Raw genomic sequence first — 20,895 nt, 5'->3', positions numbered from 1 at the left:
GGTCACCTAAATGCAAAGGTGAGAGGCAACATGCGCTGTGTCCCGAGAGCTGGTGTGGTCGTTCTGCTGACCTTCCATCTGAAGGACAATTTCTTGTGTTTCTCTTGTCTTACCCAGCCAGTAATTTTCATGGAACTTGCTGAAATGCTCAGTTGTTGTCAAACTGAGCTGAAATTAGCCTGAAAATTCAAGAGTTACTTGAGGGAGATCTGATAGGCCATGTGATTGTATGTGTGCTTTCTTGTACCCTGGCTGCAAAAACTTCCAACCCTCAAACAACAAGGGGGAAAAAAAGAGCCTTAATTTACCACAAAGGAGGTATTTAGATGTTCCTGTGTGTCTGATCTGCACATTTGGATTCAGCAATTAAAGTATTAATGCACGCAGCAGCATCTGTATCATTAAACTACTGGTATTCTGCACTGGATTTTTCTTCCCAGCAGAGCAAATTTTGCCATGTTATATTGAGTTCCTGGAGAATCCCAGAAAGGTGACTAAAATTTTAAATCTTGCATTGCATCATAATTTCCTCCTTGTGAGACAGCCAGCAAAGCCATGCTGCAGAGGTAGATTCTATCTCCTTTCCACAGATAACAGGAAAAATACTCTTTACTGTGTAATCACAATCCTTTTACAAGGCTGCCAGAATTAGCAATTCTGATAATCCTAAGTAGCGTGCTTCCTCAACCACTGTATTTACAAATGATTTACTTATTCAAGGCTTGCCTACCTGAATCAAAAACAAGAACTCATCTCTCCTCATAGAAAAAAGGATTACAGACTCTGTAATCTCCTTCTCATATCGATTCTGCTGTTGTATGGAGCCGATTACTGTTTTCCTGGCTTTAATCAAGCTTGCATTATTCGTGATATCATTTGATATGCAAAAGAAACTGCAAGCTCTTAAAAATAAAAGTAATAAGGAAAAGGTAATTTCTGATTCTAAGTTTCACTCAAAAATTGAAATTAAAGTCATGTAAGTTAGCGTGCCTCGAGTGAGAATCTGTCTCATTAATATTAATCTCTGGACTCTAATGAGGACACTAAGCTGCTATGTAATACTAAAAGGGCACAGGTGTGACATAGTCTCAGAGAAGGCAGCAGCCCTAAATCCCATAGGCTATTAAACCATAAATTGCAACACCTAATTATTAGGCAATTTCTTGTCTGGTTATTGAAAGGACTGGGGTTTTGAGTGTTTATCAGTGAAAAATAAATGGCTGTAGAAGACAATTTATCATACATGGAAGGATCACTGAAACTCCCTGTAACAGAATACTATGATGGAGTAGAGTCTTTGATGCCACTATTTTATCAGTATATATATTTATCAAATATATTTAGTATATTTGAAGTTTAGTTATGTTCTGCACAGCTCAAATGTCTGTCATTTGGCCTATATTTGATACCCGGTACATAGCACAGTTTAGACTCAGGAAGAAACACTCATTGTGCTGTTTCCAGCTGTACTCAGGTCTGAAGGGATGAATGGGAAAATAGACTCCATGGTTGCTTTCCTGGGCAGTGTCAATGACAGCAGCCTGGATGCATGCAGGGAGTGTATTTAATATGTTTGTGCTCTCAGACTTTGCAGTGATGGATTCTGTATAAATAAATAAAGACTCAGGAGATTTAGTGAGGTGCCAGAGGAAGGCGATCACAATTCATCTTGACTAGAAGCCTTGTGGTAGCAACATTCATAAACTCTATACTAATATGTTGCCCCCTCCACACTGAAATTAAATAAAAATCAAAGGAGGAAAGAAAAAACTTTTTTAGGTTTAAATGCCCTGTCATTACTCTGCCTGCTAGTGTAGCTGTTGTGTTCAGTGATAGTTTTTAATGAGGTGGTGGAGCAGAATTGGAGTGGGAATGTGCTGTATATGCTAAACCCACAAGTAAAATATGATTCTGTTGTCTTGAACAGAGAACTATTTATATGGTGAACTGTACAGATGTCTTGTAAAGGAAAATTACTCTTCCTTCCTGAAAAACCACTTGATAAATCACAGGCTTCTCTTTATATTTGCTTCTCTCTTAATGTCTAGAAAATCCAAAAGTTATGCAAATGCATAGTACTCCAATCACAGTAAACACCTGGAAAAACAGAATAAGCACTCTTAACAGATTACCTTAATATGCACTTTTTTATTCCTAACATTTGTTGAAAAGCTCGTGAAGTCCTAGGCAACATTTTTTTTATTGGAAATTAGAAGTTTTCTATGTAGTTAATGAGTTTTGCGTCTTTTGTAATTGACAGAACCAACCTTTTTGAATGGTTCACTAAATGCAGCACATTAATCTATTGCTTATTATTATTTCCTGTAACTGGCAATGGTAACATGAGTAAAAGTCAGTCCCTAGATGTTTTGGTACTTAAGACTGGACTCAGTTTTGATTCAAAAGCGGTGAACTGGTTAGGTTTTCAGGTGGGAAAAAGACTGAGGTCCTAGATCCTGACTATTAGTGGTCACCAATAATGCTCTGGACTGCATTTGAGTCAGGAGGCATTGCAGTGTTGCCGTTCGGGATGTATTGCATGACTGGTACCTTACATATCCCTGCTCTGGTTCTGCGTTGGAATGTTGCGTGTTCAGTGTCCTGTCCTGAAACACTCAGCATAGCTCTGCCTTCCACCATGCCTTGCTCCCAGGTAGCCAAAAAGATCCTTTTATGAATATTTTAATGTGCATTTAAAACATAGTGGTTGTGGCACTGTAACATTTCTGCCCTACAATCACTGCGTGTTTTGAGGCAAAAGTAATCCTCATTGGTGTGCTGGAGCTTAATGGTGTCATGACGAAGGGTGGATGCGCTGCTTTACTTCCATGCAGAGTTGTAGCTCAGGGTCTTTTTTTCTCTGAGCTGTGGAGGGAAACTGAAGTAAAATACAGTGGATTGCTTTTTTTCACGTGTTGGATTTCTGTAATCGCAAGGAGAGTCTGTTATTGGTATGCCAACTATGAGTACCCCGTGTCCTTCCTTTGCAATAGCTGTTTGCCTGATATTAGCCAGGTTTAATAGGAAAACAAAGCTTTGTAATTTGTCCGTGTTGCTGCCCCCTTCTGTGTGACCTTCTAAAACTACTGGCAAGCTCTGAATGACACCAACAGTTACGTACCTGTGTGAACTTCCTCAGTTACGATAGCTTGGTGGGGGAGTGCCCCTCAGAGAAGAGGCCGTGGCACCAGCTGCTTATTGCACTGGAGATGCCAATGAATCAACGTGAATGAGGCCCTCAAAACCATGCTTTATATGGTCTGTAAGCCAGAGAGTGCGTTGGGCTTTCTGTCCTCGGAGGCAGGACAGACCGTGTGGATGGGTTATCTCCTCCCTGTTCAGCCCAGCCATGCGGTGTATGAGTGGTGGCTTCGTTCACAAGGGTCTCCATCATGAAACAGAGCTCTTCTGTGGTGGTTTAACTGTTGGTCTTGTCTTTTGCTGTTCTGAAATGGGAGTAAACCATAGCAGATCTAGAGATGATAGACTGCTTGGTGTCCCTTGCCTGCCTTGTCCATCCCCGATTGTCTCTTGCTCAGTGGGGCTGCGTGACTTGGGCGATCCCTGCAAAAATAGCCCATGTCAGCATGTTCTACATATTCTTCCGATCCCTTCATTGCCACTAAAGTTCAACAAAGTTTTGATACTTAAATGTACGTACATTGAAACAGAAAACAGCATTAAAAACTCATTTTTACATGTTGAGTTGCATTTCTTTTTCTTCAGTAAATATTTCATTTTAATGAGTTTGTAAGCAGCTTACTGTTTGCGTTTGGGAAAAAAAAAAAAAAAAGAATCCCCAAGAGAGCAATATCAGATCATTTGTTAGGGAAAAAAAGCTTTAATGCTTACTAATTGCATACTTTAGAGTCTCCTGTTATTAGTATTTCTGGTTAAAGACAAGTCTTTCCCTTCAAGCTTTGCTGGAAAAACGTCGTGTGGTTTTACTTCCTTTTATTAAAAAACAACTAACAAACAAAATGCTCAAAACCAAGACCTGGTGCAAGAGAGGCAAGTGCCTCTCTCCATGCTGAGAACAAGGTGGTGCAACATCAGAAGAAGGTGAGTAGTGAGACGGTGTTGGAAGCATAGTTAAAACTTGAAAATAGCAATCTGAAAAATGCAATTCCTCTACTTACCCTAGAGTTCCTCTACTTACCCTAGAGAACATCTGATTAGAGAGTGTATGAACAGTGAGGCGAAATGTTAATTAAATGTCAGTAGTTTGTATTCCCCACGGCAGGTTAAGACGCTGTGTGCACACCAGTGACGTGGTGGGTGGGCAGTGCGGTTTCCCGCAGGGGGGCTAGCACAGGACCCCGGAGTGGGACAGTCACTTTGTGCTCTGCTCTAGCCATACTTCATCCACGCCCTAGAGCCAGGCTGGCACAGCTGATGCAAAAATATCTGCTCCCTGGTTTATTGCACACTATTGCACACCACTGAAGGAAAAGGTTGAGAGAGCAACCTTTGCTGTCCTTGGGACTACTGGGTGCAATGGTTCTACTCTCTTGAGGAAGAGATTAAGCTCAATGGTGCTAAAGAATAGGAGATACTGCCAGGTATGAATGACTTCTATAATAATCACAAATATAACTTTTTTTTTTAAAATTAACATGGGCATCAGTGTTTTGTGTATTGGCACATAAAATAAATTTCATTTAGACGAAGCATGATAGAGGAACCTGTTCATGTGGAAATCAATGAGATTTGGGCTTTCAACCTTTGATTTTCTTTTAATTATCTTTTTAAAATATTTAATGAGTGTGGGATGTCAGGCCCATGACTGATATTGTGCTTGTATCATATTTCTGATACCAGCCACGAGTCTTACGATTCGTCGAAGTGAAATTTCTTACCCATTTTTTTGTAAAATGGAAATAGGAGGTTGCTTCCTAAAATAGTCTGAAATTTTTAAAATCAGATTTATTTATAGGAACTAAGTACTGAATACTAGAATACATTATTCTATTCCAAAGTTATCATAAAGGATATTCCCCTGTCATTGTTAACTGAAGATTCAGTCACACCTACAACAGCAGGAAACATGTTCTGTTGAAAATCAGTGCCAAGTGTAACTACACTAGCAAAACAAACAAGAAAAAAAAACACAAAAAAGTGGGCTGGTTTTTAAAATTGTGGCTAGTATTTGTGAAGATGCATAAGTCAACCCTCAGCAACATTGCAGATGATTCAAAACGGGGTGGATTGGTTGTGCTGCCAGTCAGAGAGACCTGGGCCACCAGTAGTTGCATGCGGATCGACAAAGGCAAATGCACAGTCCTGCACCTGGCCAGGAACAACCCCAGGCACCACCATACACAAGTGGAAAGCAGCCTTGCAGAAATGGACCTTGAGGTGCTAGTGAACAGCAAACTGACCGTGAGCCAGCTGTATGCTCTCGTGGCAAAGCAGGCCAACAGCATCCTGGGTTTCGTTAGGAAGAGCATTGCTGGCAGGTTGCGGGGTGGGGATCGTTCCTCTGTATGAAGCACTGGTGGTCATCTCTGTGGTTTTGTGTGCAGTTCTGGGCTCCCCAGCGCAAGAAGGATGCGAACTTAGTGGAGCAGTTCCAGAGCAGGGACACAAAGACGATGAAGGGATGGGAGCATCAGCCAGTGGCAGAGATGCTGACTGAGCTGGCACTCATCAGCCTGGAGAAGATTCAGGAGGATCTTATGAGTGCATATAAATACCTGATGGGAAGGAATGAACAAGTAATCGAGAGCTTTTTCTCAGTAGTGCTCATTGGCAGGACGAGAGATGATGGTCACAAATAATAATAAAAACAAACAAAACCAAAACATGCAATTCCATCTGAAGACAAGGAAAATCTTTTTTCACTGTAGGGGTGATCAAACACTGGAACAGATTGCCTTTAGAGTCTGTGAAGTCTCTATCCGTCAAGATATTAAAAACCTGGCCTTAAATCAAATCAAATCAGGTCCTAAGAAAGGATGCTTGCTACAAAATGTACTGCATGTGAAACACACTGCTGAATTCATACTAGGGTCCTCCCAGTGGTGTATTACAAGCTCTACACAATTTTGTTCAGGCTGGCTGAGTTTCTCAGGAATGAGAGGCTCAGGTTTTCCACTGGTAGTGCAGGTTTGTCTGAGCTTGGTCTTCTAGATAGTGACAGCTGAAAATAAAAATCAGCTCACAGCAAATGGACAGGGAGTGCATCTCCTTTGTTTTATTTTGACGTGTACCTATAGATGCCCCAAATTAATCTTTGGGAAGGTCAGGCTGAAATCTGGATCAGCTCAAGTCTTCCTTCAAATGTGGATGGTGTGTTTAATTCTTAAGGAGCTGTACAAGTAGTGGTTTCAGGTAAATTAGTAGTTCTGTACATAAAAGCTTGTTCATCTGTCTTCCAAAATGAACTGTGTTATTATGATACATACTCTAGTTGCTCCACTCAGTTTTTATTTTTATTTTTTGTTCTTCTGATTAATAGCTACTATCAGCAGAACAACATTCTACATTAGAAGCTTACATAAACCTAAATTTTTGTCCTCTTGGCTTTTAGTCATCTCCTTAATATTATCTTCTGCAGTTGTTATAATGAAAACACAGTACATGTCCAGACTTAAAAATATCCACCCAGGGAAAGATTTGCTGCAGAACGATCCTTCTACAGATTTATATCACTGTGCATACTACTAAACAAATATTTACCTTACTATGGGGTTCATTTTGAGAGCTGCTAAACACTTACTGTTTTGCAGGCCATATGCAGGATTCAGTAATGGAGAGAAATAGAATTTCTAAGTGCTAAAATGTGTACCAGCATATACAAACCAATAACCAGCACAGTGTGATTTGAAGAAATGACTTCCCGCTATACAGTGCATGTTCTTTAAAAAGAGCAACCACTGCTTTCTAGCTCATTGTAATTCACACTGCGTCCAGCACTACTGGAAAACTAATGAAAATGCTGGGAGTACAAGGCTTTATTTTACTGTTGAGAATTCTCGGTGGTTACAATATTATGTTGTGCCTAATTCTCCTGGTATCACGTTTTTTAACAGTGATTTTTGTTTTCAGCCCAGTGATCCATTTCATGCATTAACCCCCTAACTCCTGAACGTACCAAGTAGCACAAAGGAGCTTTCATAGCAAAATGTTTTTGCTAGATTAATTGTAAACATGAAAATTCTTCTCAAGCAGCTAGAAATCTTGTATGCATAGGCTTACTGGCATGGAAATCTGGGTAGCAGGAGCTTTTAAGTCAACCTCCAAGATCAAAGTGCTGGGATAGGAGGAGGAGGTGCTGGTTTTATTTTTTCATCCAAGACTGTGTGACACGAAACCATGCAACTGTTGCCATAGTAAAGTTATATTAAATTGACTAAAAGCCAGTCGACACTAGTGTGCAAAAAACAAACCAAACCAAACAACCCCTCCCAAAAACAAACCCAAACAAAACATCCCCTCCCAAAAAAGCAAAACCAGAAGGATAAACACTTGAATGATTTTGTTTTCCTTCCTATAATATGGAACTACAGGAACTCATTTTACAGCTCTCTGTGACTCTCTTTAAAAAATGTATATTTTGCCAGCAGGGAAGTCAGTGAGTGTTTCTGGGATTTGGGGTATGTTGTGTTTCAAATAAAATTTTGGTTTTTCTAAAATTTATCATTCATGAAGCACCTTCAATTGTCAACTGTAAGATAAAAGAGTCGTCTCCTCCTTAATTGAGTATTAAAATGCAGAAGATATTATCACTAGAATATTATAAATGGTATTTTTGCACATTTCTTGAAGTTTTGGAAGAATTTACTTGCATCTTTGCTGGCTTTACTCATGAGTAATTTAGAGTACATCTAATGAACCACATTATTTCCCTGCCTACTGCATCCTGTATATGTGCAATTGCAGGGACTGAGATACTAGGTAACAATGCATGTTCCCATCTCTTGGCATCTAATTTGAGGGAGACAGGAACATGTGGTTATGAAATAAAAGAAAATCATTTTTGGTTGTGTTACTGTTTGTATTCGTATGGTTCAGGAGTTCTGTTAAAAGTGTACAATACAGTCAATACCTGCAGCATTGCTATGCTGTTCAAGAAAAAAGAAGTCAAACCTGAGTTCTTGTGACTGGAGCACCCAGACACCAAGTGCAGAGGTTGATCCCTATTAAGGTCCCTTTCAGAGAGATGCTCTCCTGATACCTATGTAGGTAGAGAAGAAGGATAGCAGCCTTATTACAGATCCCTTGTTTAACTTCAGAGTTTCTTAATTTCCTCTTGTTTCAGCCCCTGAAATCTTTGAATTACATGTTAGGGACCTGGTGCTGCAGTGTGAGCTCAAGCATCTACTGCCACTTGAGATGGTCTTGAGTATCTCACCTGGCCTCCAATTGCTTGTTCCTGTCAGGTCCTGTGTCTGTGTCAGATCATGAGGTTGTTTTAGATGCACAGGGCATCTCACATGGCACTCAGGTAACTGAACTTGCTTTGGGCTTCTAACACCATCACAATTTGCCTTTTCAACTTTCCCAGAGAGGCAGGTGTACTTTAAAGGGTTTATTTTATTTGAAGAGGCTTCGAGTGTTTATTGGCATTGTGGCTTTAGGAGAGAAGGTAAATTGGGTAAGTGTTTCTTGCCCACTAAAGGCAGGGAGGTTGATGTTTCTCATAAATTTGTCAAGAAATTGTCTCCCTCTGTAACTGTATTGTGCAGACAGGCTTCTCTGTTACTGCTGAAAGTTCAGCTGTATTAGGGGGTTTGACCATAGCCTTTGTTTTGGAGGGAAGGTGATAACTTTTGTGCCTAGGACCATACCCATGATATTCTCGGGTACCCAGATGGAAAAAAACCAAAAGTTTTATTTATTTATTTATTTATTTTAAATGAGCATTCCAGCAATCCCCTTCTTAACTTATTAGGGGTCTGAGAAATCAGAGGTATTCTCTGTTTTGGCAAGGAAATTATGCAGGTACTAATAGCCACTGTTTTTGTGACAGGGCCAACTATCTTAAATTAGAAGCAACAAGCCAAAGTCCCTGACTGGAATTGGCCCCAAGACCTTGAATTTGACCTGATGCTCCAAAGGGAGCAGACTTCAAGAATAGATTTGTTGTGTTGGAAGCTTACAATCCACACAGAAAATGACAAGTGATGAATAAAAGAAAAATAATAATTGAAATGGTTCTGGGAGAAAGGGAAGGACTGAAGGCTCTTCTAGCCCACCCTCTCCCTCAGGGTCTGCTGTGACACGTGGTATTGGTCAGTGTGTCTGCCCTCCCCTTTTCCCTTTAGTTAAATTACTAATTTATTTAGTTAAATTGTTAATTTATTTAGTTAAATTATTTAATTTTCCCTTAATAATTATTTTTCCTCTAATTAAATTATCCTTATCTCAACCCGTGAGTTATTTTTTTCTTTTCTTCTTCTTCTCCTCTTCTGAGGAGCGGTAGTGAGAGAGAGGTTGTGGTGGAGTTCACCTGCCTAGCAAGGTAAAACCACTACAGTGTAAAACAGTGGTAGCAAGGCCCTAGAAAAATAACTTCTGCTCCTTGAGGAAAGTGTGAAAAAGCATGGTTGAAAATTTAATTAATGGGCAAAGGACCTCACTGTCATTGCCTAACTGGGGAGCAAAGCATCAGGGAATAAGAGAAAGGCAAGAAGGGGCCAGAGAGCGGACACCTTGATGGTCCAGTCAAGGAGCCTTTGTCAGAGTGAAGAAGGGACACCAAGGTGATCCCAAAGAGAAGGGTGGCCTAGTCACGGTGATGGGGCTATAATCCCCTCTATCACCATATGGGAGAGGATATAAAGAAGGAGCAACTGCATTTGTTAAAGGAAAAGCTAGCTCATGTAGCCTGATTTTTATACCTAACAAAAAGAGAAAACTTTCTTGTTGCTGAAGTCTGCACGCACAGATAAGGTTTCTTCAGTGAAAGTATTTGAATATGCTTAGAAAAATGGTCAACCTGAGTGTGTTTCCATTTTGGTTGAATTTGAAGCTAATATCAAGTAAATAACACTTCCTGTCTTATTTTTTTTATTCCACTTTGCTAGAGAAATCAGAGCTGTGGCTGCTCAGATGTCCCCTTTCTCCAGGTGCTGACGTTCTTCTGCATTCTCTGAAAGCATGTTAGCATGCTGAAGTGTTCAGTTTCTTTTAAAAAGGAGTGTGAATTCTTCACGTCTTCCTCCCTCATATAAAAATTATGCTTTGGTAATCAGGACTCTCCTTAGAGAGGTCTAGTCCAGATGAAGCACTTGTTATCTGCAGTATACATTGAATAAAACCTGAAGACTTCATATAACATTTAAACATGTGCAATAAAATGCACGTACAATATAGTGTTAGTTTTCTAGGTACTCCAGATGATTGCCTGTAATTAATTGGCCTTTATTCTTTGTACAACATAGTGATCTCAAGAGTGAATACATTTCATGTTTTGTCTTTACAAACCGTGATTTTCAATTTTATTTTCTTTCTTTCCTACCACTTGTTTTCCAATTAGGAAAGGGAAAAAGGGAGGCCCAGGAGTTTCTGCCTTTAGGGAAGGCTCATTGTGAGTGAGCAGGTACAGTTCTTCTAAAATAAATGAATTCTTCTGTGACTTCTAAAATAATTGCATGCACCAGCATTACAGTAGATCTTTCTTCTGCAAAACATGGTTGGAACAGAGTTCAACATCAGTGGTACATAGTGGTATTGCACTGTCCCATTCCTTCATACTGCTGCCTTGTAATACACCAAGTGACTCTTATTTACACCGTTTGCCTGATATGGTTATAATGATGAGTTAGGTATTAAAAAAAAAAAGCAGTTGTTGAAGAAACATCTGATAGCTAAATTGTACTGACTTTATTGATTAACAAGCATTTCTTGTGATGTCTATTGACTACTTCTATGGACTGGAGTTTTTAAGAGGTTATTATATTTAATGGCATCCTCTGACTCTAACTGATAAGAAAAAGTCTTCTGCATTTAAAATAAGCTCATCCATTATTTTTCATTGTCTGTCTTATTGCAGCCATTACTTTAGATCACGTAGATATAGTAGAAACAATATTTATAGGAAACAGTTCAATCTCATCCATTAAGAGGAAACCTTTCCAGATTCTACCCCATGAAAAGGCAAGTTTGTCATCCTTTAAAGGCAAAATCTGCGCCCTGAATTTCCATAACACTGGTATAATTGGAGGAGCACCATTAACATCAATAGTGTACTAGGCTGCTATTAGATCAGAACCATACACAAAATTTTAGCATTTTATATTATTGTTTCTGTTTATCTTCATGGTTCAGATTATATTTTAAAGATAGCGGAGTCTCTCTGTACAAAGAGCCAATACCCACCCCCCTCAAAAAGGAAAGAAAAATAAAACAGAAAAGAGTTTTCTTGGTTCTTTTGGTACGTTCCTAACCTTTTAGTTAGAGGTTACATGGTGTTGTCTTCATAGGTAAATCTTACTGGATTCAACCCTCATATTCTGGCCCTGTGTTTGGAGAGAAAACCCAAACATTAAAAAAACCAGATATCCATTTCCTGTGGTTATGGGTGAGATTTATATTGTGGGTGATAAAAAGCAGGGGAGGTACAATCTGTTCCTTCATCAGAAGAGATCATGAGCAACAAATTTCTTGAGGGTTTTCCCCATCTGTAGGTGCTACAGAGAAAGCAGACCTTACTAAACCCTGTGCGTAGGTCAGAAGTGTCTCTTGGTCTGAGAATTGATAACGAGACTACATTTCACCCTCTAGAGATAACCAGAGTAGGAGGAGTGAACTGACTGGCCATTACAGTAATATGGCTTTAAACATAGACATTTAAAGCCTTCTGCCATGTAAATTAGAATTTCTGTTTATGGGATTGCATTTTCACAGAATATTTTTCTTATTAAAAATGCAGAGAGCCTAAAAGCCTCATTTTAGACAGCACCTAGAAAGAAGTGTTATGCTGTTAGGAAAAGAAATGCTGTTTCTTTCACAAATGCACTTCAGCTTTGTAGTGTCTTTCTGCATTCACTATTTCATTCATTGCAAGAGTGTATGATTTGTACCGACTTTCTGTTCTTATGAGACAAAAAAGGAAAGAAAAACTCAGGACTTTTTTTTTTTTTTTTTTTTTGGCCTTGAGAAAGAATATCCATTGGTGGGGATTTCAGATGATAAAGGTAAAAAATGAGATACCTGTCTCTCTGATCTGTCTACACTTATGTGAAACTTGGCTAATGGCAGTATAGTTCTTGATCACTGAGTGAAGGGCTTAAATTTTGAAAGGCGACTTTTGCCAGGAAAGATGGAAGTTGAGATGGGATTTTGTCTCCTTTATAAAAAGCTTTTGTGCCATTAATTCAAAAGCTTTATGTGATGAGCCACATATGTTATTACTGGAAAGAAACACTTGCCAAAGCTTAAAGAAAACTCTCATAAACACACCATATAGAGATATGCTACAATAGTAACTCTCTCAGACCAGAGAGCTTACAAATATATACTGGATGTATCTAAGACCATAGACTACCAGTACAAAATTAGGTCCTGTTTCTGCAATTTTGTCTTTGATTTTACAGACATTGGGGTTGGCAGAAATAACTTTTACATTCAAATCTCAGCACAGTAGGCTAAAGGCTACTTGCTGTGAAGGGAGATGAAATAGAGGACAGCATAACGTTGGTCAGTCAGCCTTTTTTCCCTCTGCTGTTCTGGTTTTATTGTCCAGTGATTCTTTCAGAAATTAGTCTGGTTGGTCCTGTAATACTCAGAATTGTTTGAATGAAATATTTTCTTCTTGTTTGCTTTTCCTATGAAGGTTTATTTTCTTCTCTCTTTGCTACTAAATGTAACAACTCCTGGAGAATATATTAGGGATTATGATTTGAAATCTTGGAACATTCCTGATGGTTTAAAAAAAACACTAAAATGTCTACTAGGGCAGAGAAGCCTAGAAACAAACAGGCATTGTCATAATTTACAGGCAATTATCCTCAACTTTATTCTACCTTTTTACCTCTCCAGCATTCTTTAAGGAGACTTTCAAGAAAAAGAGAGCAGGGGTGCTGTGGGGCTGGTGTTTTGTTTTTTTCTGTGGAGTGGACAGATGTATGTGAGGCGGGGTAGGCACTGGTGGAGGAGGCACAGAGGGTCCGGCTCTGGTGAAGGAGAGAAGCTGAAACAACACAGTGAGGGCAGAGGGAGAAGGCACGCCACATTCATTTCATCTTTGGAAAATGGAATTATTTCCAAAACTCCCTGCAAGCTGGAAGTAACACATAAGATTCAACTTGAAAAATCTTATTTTCTGCTTCAAAACCAAATTAATTTTGATATTTATTTTTTTACATTTTTTAGTGTCATGAAAGTAGTAGCAGTTCATGATGTGTTTGCTATCATACAGTGTAAATATTCAGTTGAAATAACCAAGTGACTGTGGTATCTTGTCATTCTGGGCCATCAGTGGGAGTCTCCTGTCAGTGATTCATTCAGTATCAGTGACTGAATATTGGGAACACTCATGAGTGAGTAGAGTAAAATACGTATTAAAACAGACTTTGCTTTGAAATAAAATATTTTGATTCAAGGAAAAGCAGGTTGAGTGTAATTTTAAATCAGTGTAAATAGTGCAAAAGCACAGTGCCCTCAAACCTGTACCGTAGTAGAAAATGGTTTTAATGGAATTGTTTCAGTCAGCTGTAGTTGTAGTTTTTCTTTTGCAGGAAAGCTCTCACAGCATTATATATATATTTATATATAAGTTTATACAGTAAGTCTCTCTGACAGAATTGTGGAAGTCAAGAAGATGTGATAGGTTAACATAAGAAAAGCAATGCTAATGACTAATTATATGCATTATGCTATTAATGATCATTTCTCCTTTACAGTGTAGGAAAGTAAGTGGGAGGTCAACATAGAGAAAAGAGGACAAACAAATGAACAAAAAACCATGGTGAGCCCTTCTCAATCACTCCTCCTCAGGCCTCCTATGTCTGAAATCCTTTCTTGTGTTAGGAAACTAATTATACAGGGGTTGCTGACCCAGTTCTCTCTCAAGTACTGAAATCGTGGAGAATCTTTCTCGGTTCAGGTAGCAATTAGCAGTCACCTAGCTGTACAGCTGGCATTGTCCTGTTATCAGCCTGCTCAGTGAGCCTTTCCGCTTTGATGCGGATGGGAGCAGGCTGCTGCTGCAAGGAAAGTTCCCACTTTTTCCTGATGAAATTTTTGTGGTTCTTCATCATATGCGTGATTTCCACCATAGCACATTGCTTTTTCTCATGACACCTCTCTCTCTGCTACTATCACAATTTATTTTCCTGTCCGTTTTGTAAGTTCATTCACAGGGCTCACAGTTCTGCATGACATGTGGTGTCCCCTCCCTTTGCAGGCTCATGTACACCACACCACCCTTAGTACCTCCACTGAAGTCTGTGGACTACGTTTGGGTGAAGCAGCCGTGAGCAGGAGGAACAGCCTGTCTTGCATGCCTGTATTTGCTCTGTGATGTGTGCAACATGCTTTTGGTGCTGCATGTGAAGGCAGATAGATAATCTTAATAAATAAGTGTACCATGGGGCCAACACACCACAGCCATCTAGGAGACTCCCCCTAATTCTCAATGTTTTTGGAAAGTTGAAAGTTAATTAACTCCATTCGTATCAGAAATTAAAAAAATAACAATAAATCAATCTCCATAGCAGCTACCAGAAGTATTTTTAATTATGGTATGCTCCTAAATCAAAACCGTGTGTATTTTTTGCTGTTTTTTGAAGTCAGCTGTTCTGCAGCAGCCACCATTTTAATTAATTTACTGAAGTTTTAAAACTTAGCACTGGAGCATATTGTTGTGGTTGAGCTTGTTAATCACAAATGGGTAATTGACTTGTTCCAATGTGTGCATTTGTTCTTTTCTTCTTTCTTCACAGACTATAACTGGTTGTTAGTGCTCTCATGCCATGAAGGATCTTTATGGATCTCCAGGGCTGGTTGTGTGTCCATGTGTGAATACACACTCAAGTGCTTGAAATCAGTTTTGGGATTTCCTCAAAATTATTTCATAGACATGGTCTGCTTCACAGTGAAATCAAATGTTATATAAACACTTACAATCATATTTTTGATGTTGCAGTTGTTGTTTTTTTGCTTGTTCATTTGTTTATTTTTATCCAAATGACAGAGGAATTGTTTAAATGAATGAAAATTAAAACAGTCTTTCATAGATTTTATTCTTCTTTGAGTAGACCATTTTGAACACTTACATATTACTGAAAAGTCCGTGACTGAATTTTACTTTTTTAGGGAAACAGAGCATGGAGAGAGACTGTAGGGAAGGCATTCTCTAAATTAAGATGAACTAGTTCTCTAAAATGCAGTTATTCATTTTAACACAAGATTGAGTTAAATTTGTTATATAATTAATGGTTAAAACTCAAGCCTTAATACCATTTTGAGAATAGAAAACACCAACACACTTCACTGATGATTTCTTTGATTTCTAGTAGAGAATTGGGGAATAGTAAAGAGAATCATATATGAAAAAAATCAAAATTAATTTAAATCAGGAAAATTATTAATTTGATATGATTCACATAATGGCAGGATTTGTTCTGCTCAGAATTACTTGTGGTTTGCCTGAACTGTAAAATACTGCATGTATTTTATGGAGATGATGCTTAGTGGTATTGACTACTGGCGTATGTGTCGAAGTCCTGGTAACATGAACAGTTCCCCAGAAATCTACGTCTCTCTACCTCACCTTTCCTTAGAGTGCTGTGGAACATCACACAAGCCATTTTTCACTATTTGGCATTGGTCCTTTTGAAGAAGGAATAAAGAAAGAGGAGGATAGTCTATATGATGCTTAAGAAATTCAATGTCATTGAAGAAGTGCTTGCAACAGTTTCTAAATATTCTTTTAAGACAAAGACAGCTGATGTACTTTTGTTTAATTACTTATGGTTTTGAAGTTAAACGTTCATGTCTCTTTGTAAACAATTCCTTAGGAAATCAGACTCGAGGTCCTTGAAACATGGACCACTTTATGCCAATGCTTACTGTTGAAAGCCTGGGTTAGGTTGCTGTCTTATTATCTTATTAAGTTGCTGCCTTATTATCACTGTTTTGTTTCATCCCATTCAGACCAATAAGTAATTCATGATGTATGTTTTTCAGGGCCTGTGGGGGTTTGTTTAAGAATGTTTGGAAAATTGATTAAAAACTTTGTGGGGCTTTTAGTGTAGAGAGGAGAAGGCAGCAAGTGATTTTATCAGTGCCAGGCTTGGTTGGCTGCTGGATGACTTCATATGCTTATGTCAGCTCTTGTGCATGTACTGTTATCTTTGTCCGTGATGGACATGGATGTAAGCTTGGTGGTTTTGTCCTCAGTTTTGCCTAGGGCTCTTGTGAAGGTGAGAGCTTGTTGCACCCTTACAGCAGCAGTAACAGTGGTGGGATAAAGAGTCGATGTGTGCTGGTAACAGCAGGAGGACATGGTACATGAGCAGATTTCTGGTAGCTTAAGTGAAATGCTCAGATTTTGTAGTCTAAATTTCAGTGTATGGGATAAGAGATAGTTAAGAGAGGAATGTCATCGGTCGTTCTGCTGTCAACCTAGTGGACGTGGAAAGAGAGACGCTTCCCACTTCTCTAGGTGACGTTTGGATGGCATTTTAATTCTGCCATCCATAAAAATTAATGTAATTTTCATTCACTGTTGTCTTATGTTTTGGTTTTGTGGGATTTGAGGATCGGCTTAATGCCACTACAATTGTTGGCAGGTATTCAGGCCTTAAAATAATTGCCCATCTGTGTAATTTTCCATTAACCATTTGGAAATAGTAGCTGTGACATAATGTGAAATCTGATTTGACAATATGTAATATAACAGAGGGAAGTGAGAGGTAACATAATCCACTGTCTATCAAGTAAGGATGTTTATGGATCTCTGAATTTGTGATTTATAGAAATGGTAAATTCAAGAATCACGAGCCAAAAGGATCCATATGGAATTTAAGAAAACTCTGAACAGCAAGACAGATGTAATCAAACATTTCCTAGTAGAAAGAACTCTATCAGTAAGAATGCAAAACACAGTGCAAAAAGAAAAATAAAATCTAAGTGTATGAGAGAGATAGTGAGAAGAAAAGTGTGCTTGGTGATACTGAGCTTGTTATCCACGGGCAGCCAAAGTCGTGCAAGAGTCAGCTTTCTGATAAACAGCTATCATTTCTGAGCTGCGATTACGGGAAATAGGACCAGAAAATGCTTTTTTTTGTGGACTCTTACCTTGTTGCTGAGAGGAATGTCAATATCCTGATACAGATGTCTTCTGCAGCTACATTTGTGGATGTTACATGCTTGCTCCACTCCATTCTGGGTGAAATAAAAAAACCTCTCGTCTCTGGTGGCACAACCAGTGCTGTGTGCAGCATCCTCCTGCACTGGAAATGGATGGATGAGATGGGCACTTCTGTCTTACATAAACCAAAATTCTTTAACATTAATGATTTTCTTCCTATTGTAACCGGATATATCTTCAGGGTTTGAGGTAAGGTAGTCCTTAGAGAAATTGGCATGGTGAAGACAGAGCAGCAGGGTAGTGTGTGACCAGCTCTACATCCCTGGCTGCCTGCCCTTCTGGCCCCACCACAGTTGCCCAGCTGTATGCCCCAGCTCCAGGTTATGGAGTGCTTCAAGGTGCTTGAAGGATCTTCAGTGTCACCAGAAATTCTACCTGTGTCAGTATTCGTCACTATTTCCATTGTGTTTTGTTTTCTTATTGAAGAATACGTTGTCCCAGTCAGCCCTGCTATGCATCCCTGAAATCAAGATGGGGCTTGAGATGGAAGGGCAAAGCTGTGTCTGCTTCTGTGATGACTACATAGCCACAGCATGCATGTTTCTCCTTCTCACCTCTTGGTCTTAATGGGAAATTCACTGGGAGCATAAGCTATTGCTTTGCCCATTTAGCAAATAACAGAATAATTTTGGAAAGTATCCTGGGAGATATCTTCTAGTGTGCTAAACTGTCTCTCCAGTGAATTTTCCTACAGGAAAATTAATGTTTTTAATGCATTAATGTTTTGGATTCAGCCCTGTTCCAGAAGTGCTTAGATATGAAACGACTATAACTTGTGAATGACACATTACTTTGTGAATGTGATATAGTCTCACATATAACTTGCATCCAAGGAGAGCATATGTTCACAAACAGCCAAAGAAAAAGGAGTTACTTGCCAGGTCAGCATCTGATCTTCGGATTACAAATCTGTATATATTTGGTCTCCTCTTGTGCTTTGATTAAACTGTCGAGTATATATAGCTCTCTGAAGGTGTGTGTGTCTATGTATGTATGTAAATACACATATATTTCTGTGTGTGTGTGCATGCGTATATGTGTGTGTATAGGTATATAAATATATTTATGTACGTATATATACATATACACTGGTTCTAGTAGGCAGCCTTTATGGACCGAACTACTGCTACTGGTAAAATCTCCTATCTAGGACACATGAAATGCATTTTTGTACGTGTGGGAATAAAAAAAATCCCAAAGAACTTCATTCAGTTATTAACTGAAAGTAACTTTATCTGTTTACTGGTTAGTAAATTTACCAATTTTTACTAAACATCAGATTTCTGAATCTCAAACAACTTTCCCCATTGTTTAATTTATTTATTCATTAGCCTTTTTTTGAAGGTTAACCTGTTGCATGAAGTAATCAAAATGAAATGTCAGAAAGAGTAAACGATGGAGAAGTGAATGAAGAGGTGTTACAGATGAGTCACTGGAGCTCTGATAAGACAGTAAGAAAGAGAAAACAGCTATCATTGCATTCCAGATGCTTTGATCACCCTGTCAATTCCAATGACAGCTTAAACAGCTAAACTGCATGCAGGATTTTGCAAGAAGAGCACATAGTGAACAGGTATATAGCCTATTAATTTAAACATTGCTACATTATTTTCTCATTTCCTTGTCCAGGAAGATAAGTTGTGGACAATAGAGATTACAGTGGAGCAGTAATTACTGTCATTTTTGTTAAGATTGTAGATTCTTGAAAAGTCGTTTGAAAAGTAATGTGCATAGGTGATTTTTTTTGTTCATTTTTCACAGTCTACTGAATCCATGGGACTAGAGAGGACAACACAGCTGTGTTATTTTTGGTAGTTTTTCCTGATACTTTTTCTTTATTCCCTAGAATGTAGTGTATACTAAACCATCTGAGGGACTGCACAAATTTGACATTAAAAGCCAAGCAAACTTTAAGTATTTCTTTAACTAACTGATAATGATGTTTGATTTAACAACCTAGAGGATTCCCTCGGTGGTTAGAAGCAGTAGGCATCCTCACAGTGATTACAAGCTCAAGAGAAGCTTAGTATGATATCAAATTTACTTGCCTTCATCTAGCAGAATTAGAGTATATGACCATATTCCCTTCAAGCGTCATGCCTCTCAGAAATTGTGGTTCTCTAAGCTATCTTCATTTCACCCATGCACATTACAAAAATGAGTTGCCTTTCAATGATTTTAGATGTCTACAGTAGCAATGGTGTCACTGCAACGCTATAACAGCTGTGTTATGTGCTAGCTGTGTCATCTGTTACTTGAGATACCTCATAGGAATGTGCACAGTGAACCATGCTGTTTTTAAACTTCTTGAATGTGCAAAGAGTATCAGGTTTTAATGAACAAGCCACATTCCACTTTTCCAGGTGATGATGACCTAATCAGAGCTGTAACATCGTCTACTGGAGACTACCCACATGCTGCCTTCCACTTGCACAAACAAAATCAATAAATCAGAGAGAAGCCTTCATTTTCAAACAAAGGGAGGATATAATATAAATCCTCAGATGCTGGATTGTATAATACCATTGACAAGCCCTAAAGCTACATAATGCCCTCTGCTAATGTTGCATTGTGCTCTGAGCAGCGTAACCCGATAATTTAGTTTTCTCTGGTACTTTTAACGTGAGTCCATATAAGGCAAGGAAACAAATGTTCTGTTTTATCTCTGAAAAAGTATCCATCAGCACATTCCCTCAGCCTTAGAAGCTTCAGGCGGATGCTTCTGTGGGTGATCCCTCTGAGAAATTTCTAAGACAGGTTAATGGAGTGCCCTCTCCTATTTCTCAAATCCAGTTGGATGCCCGGTTTCTTGTGTGATTGGAGGTAGATCCTGAACCAGCTCCAACCTGTTGCTCCAGAAACATCGTGGTATCGCTGCAAGCCTCGTGCTCGGGCACGTGCAGTTGGGCATTAGGGCACTGCCCTGGCATGACCGTGTGCCCAGCCCAGAGCTCAGGAAGGAGGTGACCTTCTTCCTCCTAAGGTGCTGAGAAGGGGGGGCACCTCAGCTTCCAGCCATTTCTGGTACTCTGCATCCCTGGGTGGTGGTCTCGGGGGACACCAGTGACAAGCTTCTTCCATACCCCGGTTCGTGCCAACTTTGCACAGGTCAGTGTGGTGCTGCGATCCTAAAACCTGGAGTCAGCTGCCCTTCTAGGCTTTGTGCGGCTCTCCTGCAGGGGAGGTGTTGTGTTTCCTTCACAGCTGGTATATTTATACATGTTGAATAGCCTGAGATCTAATTTCTGCTAATAGATTAAATCTTGGATCACCCAGGTGTCCATGTAGAAACATTTTTTTACTTTTAATTACCCTTCAGAAAGGGCCATGGGAAAACATGCCAGGTCACAGTTTGGTTCTTAAAGATATCAGGTATAGAGAAAATGAACTGTGTGAAAATTACTGGATAAGGAGAAAAAAAAAGGAAAAAGAAAAAAAGAAACCACGTATAAATAGCTTAATAGCTTAATATAAATATTATAATGAAGCAATAAAAGATACCAATCCCATAGAAGTAGCTCAATAGAATTTTTTCTAGATATAATTATTATTATTCCCTGATAGCAAAATAA

The 20,895-nt window shown here is 39.0% G+C and overlaps 1 protein-coding gene and 1 long non-coding RNA gene across 7 annotated transcripts in view; both read left to right on the top strand.

Moving 5' to 3' along the window:
- The window catches only part of SMYD3 (SET and MYND domain containing 3), a 384,781-nt gene that overhangs the window by 107,655 nt on the left and 256,231 nt on the right, over window positions 1–20,895 (top strand). The gene's annotated exons all lie outside the window — the stretch shown is intronic.
- LOC121067108 lies at window positions 12,103–15,060 on the top strand. Its single transcript, XR_005818095.1, has 3 exons — window positions 12,103–12,143; window positions 13,851–13,915; window positions 14,354–15,060. It is a non-coding gene; the product is annotated as an uncharacterized LOC121067108 (long non-coding RNA).

The sequence above is a fragment of the Cygnus olor genome, chromosome 3 (assembly GCF_009769625.2).
Source record: "Cygnus olor isolate bCygOlo1 chromosome 3, bCygOlo1.pri.v2, whole genome shotgun sequence".
In the NCBI taxonomy this organism is placed as follows: Eukaryota; Metazoa; Chordata; class Aves; order Anseriformes; family Anatidae; genus Cygnus; species Cygnus olor.
Note: the sequence above shows the minus strand (reverse complement) of the source record. Positions and strands in the feature narration are given on the sequence as shown.